This window comes from Mytilus edulis, chromosome 9, assembly GCF_963676685.1.
Source record: "Mytilus edulis chromosome 9, xbMytEdul2.2, whole genome shotgun sequence".
Lineage (NCBI taxonomy): Eukaryota > Metazoa > Mollusca > Bivalvia > Mytilida > Mytilidae > Mytilus > Mytilus edulis.
Genome location: NC_092352.1, coordinates 33,013,272 through 33,025,022, shown reverse-complemented (window position 1 = coordinate 33,025,022; position 11,751 = coordinate 33,013,272).

Below are 11,751 nucleotides of genomic sequence, written 5' to 3'. Positions count from 1 at the left end.
CTCATCTAACATGCCAGTAGTAGGAGACATACCAGTCTCTAACCAATAACACTTTTTTTGCTCTTTCAACATGCCTGTGGTATGGGACATACCAGTCTCTAACCAATAACAATATTTTGCTCATCCAACATGCCAATAGTAGGGGACATACCAGTCTATACAATAACACTATTTTTTGCTCTTTCAACATGCCTGTGGTATTGGACATACCAGTCTCTAATTAATAACAACATTTTGCTCATTTAACACGAAAATGGTAGGGGACATACCAGTCTCTAACCAATAACACTATTTTTGCTCATCCAACATGCCTGTGGTAGGGGACATACCAGTCTCTAACCAATAATAACAATATTTTGCTCATCCAACATGCCAATAGTAGGGGACATACCAGTCTCTAACCAATAACACTATTTTTGCTCTTTCAACATGCCTGTGGTATGGGACATACCAGTCTCTAACCAATAACAACATTTTGCTCATTTAACACGAAAATGGTAGGGGACATACCAGTCTCTAACCAATAACACTATTTTTGCTCATCCAACATGCCTGTGGTAGGGGACATACCAGTCTCTAACCAATAACAACATTTTTGCTCATCCAACATTCCAGTGGTAGGGGACATACCAGTCTCTAACCAATAACACTATTTTTGCTCATCCTACATGCCTGTCTCTAACCAATTACAACATTTTGCTCATTCAACATGCCAATAGTAGGGGACATACTAGTCTCTAACCAATAATACTATTTTTGCTCATTTAACACGAAAATGGTAGGGGACATACCAGTCTCTAACCAATAACACTATTTTTGCTCATCCAACATGCCTGTGGTAGGGGACATACCAGTCTCTAACCAATAACAACATTTTGCTCATCCAACATTCCAGTGGTAGGGGACATACCAGTTTTTAACTGACAAAAAACATTTTTGCTCATCCAACAAACCAATGGTAGGGGACATACCAGTCTCTAACCAATAACACCATTTTTGATCATCAAACATGCCAATGGTAGAGGACATACCAGTCTCTAATCAATAAAACTATTTTTCTCATCCAACAAACCAATGGTAGGGGACATACCAGTCTCTTACCTATAACACCATTTTTGATCATTCAACATGCCTGTGGTAGGGGACACACCAGTTTCTAACCAATAACACTATTTTTGCTCATCCTACATGCCTGTCTCGAACCAATTACAACATTTTGCTCATTCAACATGCCAATGGTAGGAGACATACCAGACTCTAACCAATAACTAACATTTTTGCTCATCCAACATGTCAGCCTTTAACCAATAACACCATTTTTGCTCATCAAACATGCCAATGGTAGAGGACATACCAGTCTCTAACCAATAACACTATTTTTGCTCATCCAACAAACCAATAGTAGGGGACATACCAGTCTCTAACCAATAACACTATTTTTGCTCTTTCAACATGCCTGTGGTCTGGGACATACCAGTCTCTAACCAATAACAACATTTTGCTCATTTAACACGAAAATGGTAGGGGACATACCAGTCTCTAACCAATAACACTATTTTTGCTCATCCAACATGCCTGTGGTAGGGGACATACCAGTCTCTAACCAATAACAATATTTTGCTCATCCAACATGCCAATAGTAGGGAACATACCAGTCTCTAACCAATAACACTATTTTTGCTCTTTCAACATGACTGTGGTATGGGACATACCAGTCTCTAACCAATAACAACATTTTGCTCATTTAACACGAAAATGGTAGGGGACATACCAGTCTCTAACCAATAACACTATTTTTTCTCATCCAACATGCCTGTGGTAGGGGACATACCAGTCTCTAACCAATAACAACATTTTGCTCATCCAACATTCCAGTGGTAGGGGACATACCAGTTTTTAACTGACAAAAAACATTTTTGCTCATCCAACAAACTAATGGTAGGGGACATACCAGTCTAACCAATAACACCATTTTTGATCATCAAACATGCCAATGGTAGAGGACATACCAGTCTCTAATCAATAACACTATTTTTGCTCATCCAACAAACCAATGGTAGGGGACATACCAGTCTCTTACCAATAACACCATTTTTGCTCATTCAACATGCCTGTGGTAGGGGACATACCAGTCTCTAACCAATAACAACATTTTTGCTCATCCAACATGCCTGTGGTAGGGGACATACCAGTCTCTTACCAATAACAACATTTTTGCTCATCCAACATTCCAGTGGTAGGGGACATACCAGTCTCTAACTGACAAAAAACATTTTTGCTCATCCAACATGCCTATGGTAGGGGACATACCAGTTTCTAACCAATAACACAATTTTTGCTCATCCTACATGCCAATGTTAGGGGACATACCAGTCTCCAACCAATAACCAATATACTAGCTCATCTGACATGCCAGTGGTACATGTGGTATGGGACATTCCAATCTCGTATTTTTTTGTCATACTATATAGATATAGGATATGGTATGAGTGCCAATGACACAACCATTCATCCAAGTCAGAATTTGTAAAAGTTAACCATTTTAGGTCAAAGTATTTAGCCTTCAAAATGTAGCCTTGGCTTACACAAATGTTCTGAATCTTCTCAACTAAGATGAATCACTTCAGCTTAGTAGCTTGAGATGGCTAAGGCAGCAACCATTTGATTTTCTGGGGGGGGGCTATGTTTTTTTTTCTGACAGTGCAAACTTTTCTTTTCGCCTTCGGCGAAGGACAATCTATTTTTTTATCAGGTTCCAAAACAAATTATTTTTTTCACCAAAACCTGAAAACAAACCATAGCCCCCCCCTGAAAATCAAATGGTTGCTGCCTAATGATTACACAGTAAAATAATGCTTGAGTAAACATATATATATACTATTGTAACTTTTATTTCATTTCAGTATTAGTTATGATTTATTATAATTTGTTACAGGTTTTAAAATATGAGTGCACTTGGACACATAGTTTTTGGTTGTACTTCCAGGGGGTCGCGTTTATATGATTATATAGAGCGCAACATGTGCTTTGGGACACATTTCAATACCCATGTACTTGTGAGACCAGGGGGGACAATAGGTCAAATTTATGAAGGTATAAAAGATGAAATTGTATCTATTGATCATAAAAATATAAGGGTTGTATTAGCAGCAGGACTGTGTAACCTTACAGAAAAGGTCAGCCATGAAAATGGTACAGAGTTAAGGTATATAAGAGACAACAGCAATGTTGTTAATATTGTCTCAGAGTTGAGAAGTATTCAAGCACATTTATTAGTAAATAATATACCTGTTCAATTTGTGTCAATTGTCCCAGCCTGCATAAACAAATATAGGGATTTCAACTTAAACAGGTATCAATTCAAAAAACAGCAGTATAGGCTGAGGCAAAGCATATTTTCTGATGTAGAAATTGACAAAATGCAAAAAGAGCTGGAATTGGATGTTGATTACATCAACCAGGAAATTATGGATTTAAATAAAGATGGGGGGGTTTCAAACATTAGATGGGACAAAACAATGATCAAAATGAAAATCAGAAGAAACAAAAAATATTACCGTTACAACTATCAAAATCTGTATGATGGAGTACATCCTACAGAGGAGTTATATGAAGAGTGGTACACAAATATGTGTACCTCCATACAGCATGAAATTTTAAAACAATAATTTTTTTATAGGAATTAAGGTGGTATGGGTGTCTTCCTCCAACTTGGATTGTAAAAAAAAGAGAACCAAAGGTCCAGATTTTCCATCTTGTTAGCAAAATTTGATACAGGAATGCAGGTTATCTAATGTGAATTTTCATTTATGAGAACCAATTAATAAGAAAATAACTTATAAATATTGATATTTTTGCAAATTTATGTTAATTATTTTTGGTTGTTTTTAATTTTTTTTACATTGGCATTTTAAGGGGAGATAACTCTAATACAGTGCTTTTTCTGAAGGATTCTACATGGAATTTTCCTATTTTGTAATTTAGCCGGAAAAAACGTACGGTGACCTTATCTTTACTTTTGATATTCTCAAAGCAGTGTCTGAAAGCTATCTTTTCCTGAAGTATTTAACAATTCTATCATTTTGTTTAGTTTCTAATCACAAAATGGTGTTTTTTCCTGTATAATCCATACAAAATGTGTCATTTTGTTCCGTCCTGTAGCTTGAGAAAATGCGCGGTGACCTATCATTTCTATTATATTTTTCAAAATGTATCAATAGAAAATACGGTTTGGCAAAGTATGAACAAATTCTATCATTTTTATTTTAGACTCCTATACCACCTTAAAGGTAGCTTGGTGTCTACATTTTCACAAATATATTTTTATTATACTTCTTGATCAGCATTTATATAAATATTGAAATTAATAAAAATCATTTCATTTATATATGGATTACAAAGTGGAATTATAATTTTGTCCTTATAAATGAATATCAAAAATAGATTAAAAAATAAACCTGCTTATTTTATAAAATATCAAAGATTTACATGATTATAATATTTATATTTGACTGGTTGAAATTATCTTTAAATATTTTGTATAAGGTCATGCTGTATGGATTGAGAAATACGATGAAATACATATGTACATGTATTGCCTAAAGTTTTACTTTTATTTTTTTATTATCATGTCCCAATCACCATGCAGGGGATATACCAATCTCTAGCTGGTACTTTTATTGTATACTTTATACAGTCATTGGTCGTGTACCTTTATTGTACAATTAATACATTTATTGGCTGTTCTCTTTAAAATATACCTATTGTAACCCTGCAGGTGACATACTAGTTTCTAGCGGGTTGCAAAATCTTACTATAAAACAAATTTGTAACATTGAGTGAACATATATTGTACCATGAACTTTATTTAGTAAACAAAGTACACATCTATTTTATATGTCATATATATCTATTAACAAATGATTAATGTTTATTTACAAGTATACAAAGAAAATTGACCTTTAAATTATTTTTTTCTCACATGAATTTTATACATACAGTAAACTTATTTATGACTTGCATTAATCAGAAATGGAAAGCTGTTATTTTTTTTAAGTTAATTAATTAGTACTGTTCATATGACTAATTTGTTTCATCAATACATACATGTACTAAACATTCGCTAAAGAGTAAAGAGTTAGACATTAAATTTAAAACAATTGTTGACTTCAATGATACATTTTTACATTATAGTAAGATTACTCTGTACCATTGGAAGATTATAAAGAAGTTACCTTAATATCATTATAAAAATAAAAAGATGTGGTATGATTGCCAATTAAACAACTATCCAATGTTCACAATCAAACTTAACATACTAGCCCAATTTTACCAAAGCATCATATAGTAAAGTTAAATTTATATAATTTCCTAATAATTTTTTTTACTTTTATGCAATAATCATAATGCTCATTTATAATGCTGCCTATATGTCTGCACTTTGCATGCAGATTGATTTCTATCTAAAGGTATATATATATATATATATACACAACAATGTAGTGCACCTCTTAAAAGTTCTATAAACTATAAAATATTTCAAGTAAATCCCCTTGTTAAATAAGGCCCAAGGGTTTCCAAAAGGACAGTACAACCAGTGACAATATCATGAACCATGTCAGATCAAGTTTATGTACATGTATAACGAAGAAATTACAGTCCACTCTGAGTAAGACACAATTTGTTGACTGTTGATTGTTGTATTGAGAAATGTATGCTTGTTCTTAAATCTTTGCAATTGTACATGTTGTTGTTCTTTCATCTGTTCATTGTCTTTGAAGTTTTTATTTTCTGCATGTGCATTTACAACAGTAAATAAGTCTTATACTCAAGAAGGTAACAGAAAGTTATATACTTTGAAGGTGAAACCATTATAACTTAAGTTTTTTATATTTTCCAAACTGAATTTATATTGCCGAATTTAACAGTGAAAATTGTTTGTTATAAAACTGTTAATCATGATTATTTGATTATCAATAAAATCAATAGGGTATTATTAAGTTTTAGTTAAATAAATGTGTCATAGGTATTCTTTTATTAAAGTCATTGGCCTGTTTGATTGTATTTACAATGAGGAGACATTCCTTTTTAAACATATTTCAATTTGAGTAAAGGAAATAACTTTTCTATTTTGTGTATATCAACAGGGAACTAACTACATATGAAAGTTGCACACACACGTTGGAATGCTGAAATATCTGCATGATTATACCTGATTTATATACATGGTAACAACTTGGATCAATAACAAATGTAAGTTACATTTTTTTACATGTATGTATATCACCAGTCAGGGGACTTACTGAAATAAGTGATTTTTAAATCACTTATTTGAGTAGCAAATTCGAGGTTTTGTCACAAATTGGGATTTTGTAGTTTTTTCAAAATTTTAAACACATAGGTTTAAATAACATCTTTTAATTAGTAAAATAAAAAAATATAAACTTTTTGCTTCTTTTAAGTAGCAAGGTTTATGCCTTTAATGCTATCATTTACCTGAAAATTTTATTTTAGTTGAAAAAATGCTATAATAATGGCTTTACATAATGAACTGATACTTTCTTAAAAGATTTTTCACAGCAGTGGGAGTATTTTTCCTGTGAAGTTCAAGGTTTCATCTTTCAGATTATGTAATAAAATTCTACTGTTCGCGATAAAAATTTCACTGTTCGGGGGTGTTGAAATTAGTGGGGGTTATTAAAAGAATGATACTTAAAGAAGTGATTTTTGGGAAATAAATTGAGGTCTGATACTTAAACAAGTGATTTTTATGTCATTATCCTAGATTCAGTACAAGGTCATCACCTGAAATGACCTGGTCATCCTAGACAACACAGATGTTGGTTCTGATAAGTTTAGAAACATAATTAGTCCCTGGATCATTAGTATTCTATATTTAAAGCTACACTAATATTAAATCACTTCTTCTAGTGATTAATTTGTACTACTTAAATAGGTGATTATTAAAGAAAGACAACTCTAACTTCCAACCTTTATGGAAATAATGTTACTTGAATCAGTGATTTAGAAAATCACTTGTTTAAGTAAGTCCCCTGACTACATAAAAGTAAAAAATAATTATAATTTATGCACACACTGTGACACATGCAGAAAATATCTTAAGATTGTTTGCAAAAGATAGTCTGTAGCCATAATTTTAATTTTCGGGTGTTCACAGCTACCAAGTAAACTGGTTTGCCGACTACGTCCCATTCACAGGTTTTGCCTGCCTCATATTAAAGTTAACGATACTACACATCAACCCAAAATGTATTTATAACGTATACGACTGATCGAGTGGTCCCAGTCAACATAACAATTGACATTTATTGTATAATTATAAACTCGTTTTCGTTGCACGGACATGCATGAAAGAATATAACTACTACTTGCAATTTATGTTACAGTGTGTGTTGTTATAACATCTTACCAAGGTTGGATGTGCTGGTTTTTACTTCGCCTCCAGTTCCATGTAAGCCATGCTGTATGGTGTTTTCCATGAATTGTATGTCGTCACAAAAATATATAAATAGCTTTAAACAACAATCGGTACACTCGGGCTTTTCAATAATATTATCGTAATGTCATTTCTTCCGAAGTCAATAACCAACTTCTTGGTTATTCGTCTTGGACATTATCTTTGACAACAAGCTAAAAAAGCCGATACTATTCCGAATGTCATAAATTACCATTTTTATATCACTTGTCATCCAGACGCTCTACTTTGAAAAATAAAGCGGCTGGATGATCGAGACTAACCCAGTGGTTGAAAATAAATAAAATCATCATAGATATATACCAGGATTTAATTTTGTCGTAAAATCATCATAGTCTAGATACCAGGATGGAAAAGCCTCTGAAGCAAATGCTATTTCTATATGGAGTTGACACATACCATATTTGAAAGACTGAGAAGAATCTGAGAAAGTGGGACACTAGACTTATCTGATGATGACCATAACCCTAACACTAGCCAGCAATCTGGAAAGGGTGTAGATGATAATAGAATACCCAAAGACTTTAGGGATTCTCAAACCCATGAATCTGAATCTGATGATGACGACGATATGTCATCGATGTCGATTGACACTTTAATACGTTTACAATACAAGCAGATGAAATATATGCAAAAACTAACAGAACATTTAGGTTCTAAATCCGATGATGTGTCGGACAGTGCAAATAAATACACAATAGCACCACACGATAGTGCAAGTAGAACAAAAAGATCCCATTGTGATGACGGGGAATCTAACATTTCAAATAAACACTTAAAAGTTGCAGATGATTCCCAGCATGACACAGAGTCTGTTGATGACCTAGATAAACTTATGTGTAGTTTTGAAAATGCTGAGACCGACAACCTTGATAAATCAGATAACGTCACTGATGACGAGGATCTTAACGAGGTCAATGAATTAATGGATGAAATGAGCGAATTTTATAATGATTCTGAGGAAACTAGTGCGGCTATTGAAGAAAGCTTAGCAAAATCAGTCAATACTTCTCTAAGATCTAAAATCCCAGATTCTAAATTCAAAGAAATTAAATCGAAGTACAAAAGACCAGAAAACTGTCAAAACCTTATGATCCCTTCAGTAAATGAAGAAGTTTGGGGAGAAAAACACTCTATGATCAACGCAATAAGATCACGTGATCTAAAATTACAAAAAATCATGGGGTATGTCATTAAGGGAATGATTCCGGCAATAGAAACGACAAATGACATCTTGAAAGCTGCTTTGAAGAAGAATACATTTGAGCCAACAAAAAACCTTAGAAAAATGACAGATGGCATCCGAATGTTCGCGGCTTCTTATACTCAACTAAACCAATATAGGAAAGAAAAATTTCAAACCAATTATGATTGGAAAGTTTAAGAAACTTACTTATACAAACAATTCCGTATCTGATAAATTGTTTGGGGATGATTTGCAGAAGAAAATTGAAGATATTCAAAAATCAAAGAAAATATCTGTAACGGGATTTAATACCGGATTTACCGAGAAACCATCAACAAGTGGATATAACTATCATCGTAATTCTTCTGAAGGGTATAATAACAATAAAACTGGGAATGGCAAAAGTCGTTTTTTAGACCAGCGAAACTCCTTCCCGAACAAACGAGGAAGAGGGGGGAGACAGTTCAACAAACCAAACAATCGATAAGTCCACAGGTTAGTCAGATTAAACAATTAGATAACAAAAGTAAATGTGAATTTTCAAATCTTGTTAATACTCCTGAAAACTTTAGAGCTGGGAAAGTAAAAAACAATCTTGAAAGTTGGAGATCAATAACAAGTGATACATCAATTCTAGAAATGTTGACTGGTTATCGGTTACAATTTCACACTTTACCGCCCAGTCGTAACAGTTGTAATAATCCTTCGTTTAATGAAGATGAAAAAACTTCCATAACTTTAGAAGTGAGCACTTTTTTAAAGAAAGGCATTATCCAAAAAGCTATACCATGCAAGAATCAGTTTGTGACACATATTTTCACACGACCTAAAAAAGATGGAACACATCGAGTGATTTTAAATTTAAAATCTTTAAATGAATATATAGAGAATTATCATTTTAAGATGGATAGTTTAGGCACTGCAATTAATTTAATGAACCGTAATTGTTATTTTGGTAGTATAGACTTGAAGGATGCATTTTTTAGTATTTCAGTCAGAGAGTCTGATCGAAAATTTCTCCGATTCACATGGAATGGGGAATTATATCAATTTACATGTTTAGCTCAAGGTCTAAGTACTTGCCCACGTGTTTTTACAAAGATAATGAAATGTGTGTTTTCTGAATTACGGAAGAAAGGTCATTGCAATTCAGCCTATATCGATGATTCTCTTTTAATTGGACAATCTTATGAGGATTGCATTAATAACATTAATGACACAGTTACTTTATTCGATAAACTAGGTCTTACAATTCATCCAAATAAATCCGTTTTCGTTCCGACACAAGAAATTCAACATCTTGGGTTTGTGTTGAATTCACGAGAAATGTCAGTGCGTCTTACTCAAGAAAAATCTCAAAAATTCAAGGAATTATGTAAACAAATTTTACGCAAGGAATATGTTTCTATCAGAGAATTTTCTGAACTAATAGGTAAAATGGTAGCAAGCGAATACGGCGTTCCGTATGCAAAATTATTTCACAAAAGACTGCATATAACTAAAAACGAACAGTTACGGAAACAACGAGGCAATTATGACGCAAAATTCGGTCTTAATGAAATGTGTAAGCAAGATATAAATTGGTGGATCGATAATATAGAGATTTGCAAGAAATATGTGTGTATTGGAAATCCCGAAATTATAATTAGATCAGATGCGTCTTTAACGGGATGGGGCGGAGTTTATGAGAGCCAATCTACAGGTGGTAGATGGTCGGCTGAAGAAAATTCTTATCACATTAATCAACTAGAATTGTTAGCTGTGTATTTAACACTGAAGTCATTTTGTAGCAACGCGTCATGTGTACATATACACGCGCAGATAGATAACACAACTGCTGTGACGTATATAAATAAAATGGGCGGTATGAAAGAAAATCTCAATGACTTGACAAGGGAGATTTTGTTATGGTGTATAAATAGAAACATCTGGTTAACTGCTGCACATTTACCGGGGAGTGAAAATTGCGAAGCTGACTATGAATCGCGTAATAGCAATGATGACACTGAATGGGAATTAGATAGTGAAGTTTATATAAAAATTGAACAATTATTTGGAAGCCCTGATATTGATTTATTTGCTTCACGGTTAAATTACAAAGTTACGCCATACTGTTCTTATAGACCAGATCCAAATGCAAAACTTGTTGATGCATTTACTTTTAATTGGGGAACAAACTTTAATTATATTTTCCCTCCTTTCAGCATACTAGGAGCAGTATTGAGGAAGATTGTACAGGATCAGGCAGATGCAATCGTAATAGCCCCGTTATGGCCAACTCAACCTTGGTTTCCAAAAATTCTACAGTTGCTTGTGGATTGTCCCAGAATTTTACCAGTGAAGAAATCACTTGTGACACTTTCGTTCAACAAAGCAAAAGTTCATCCGCTCCTCAACAAACTTCACCTGACAGCGTTCAAATTGTCCGGGGATCATTTGAAAGTCAAGGTTTATCAAAATCAGTTGTCGACATTATCATGCATTCATGGCGAGACTCCACAAAACAACAATATTGGAGTTATATCAAAAAGTGGGTGTGTTTTTGTATTGAAAAACATGCTGATCCCATGTCATCAACTGTAAATTTAGTTTTAGATTTTTTAGCAAAACTTTTCCATTCAGGGATAGGTTATAGTGGACTTAATACAGCGCGATCTGCTTTGTCTTCATTTATGACACTTAATGGACACGATTCAATTGGCAAACATAATTTGGTCAAGCGATTTATGAGAGGAATATTCCAATTGAGACCTTCACTTCCAAGATACAATTTTACATGGAACGTGTCCGATCTACTTAATTATTTAGATACGTTAGAAAATAACAGTTTGACGTTAAAACAAATTACTTTGAAATGTGTTTCTTTATTGTCTTTGTTGACAGCTCAAAGGTTACAGTCTATTCATTTATTAGATATACGTAATTTAGAGTTTTCGAATGATATTGTTAAGATAAGAATAGGTGACATTTTGAAGCAAACTAAACCAGGAAAACATTTAAATGAAATTGTTTTAGATAGATTTGTAAATACAAATTTGTGTATTGTAACTTGTTTAAAATTATATATAAA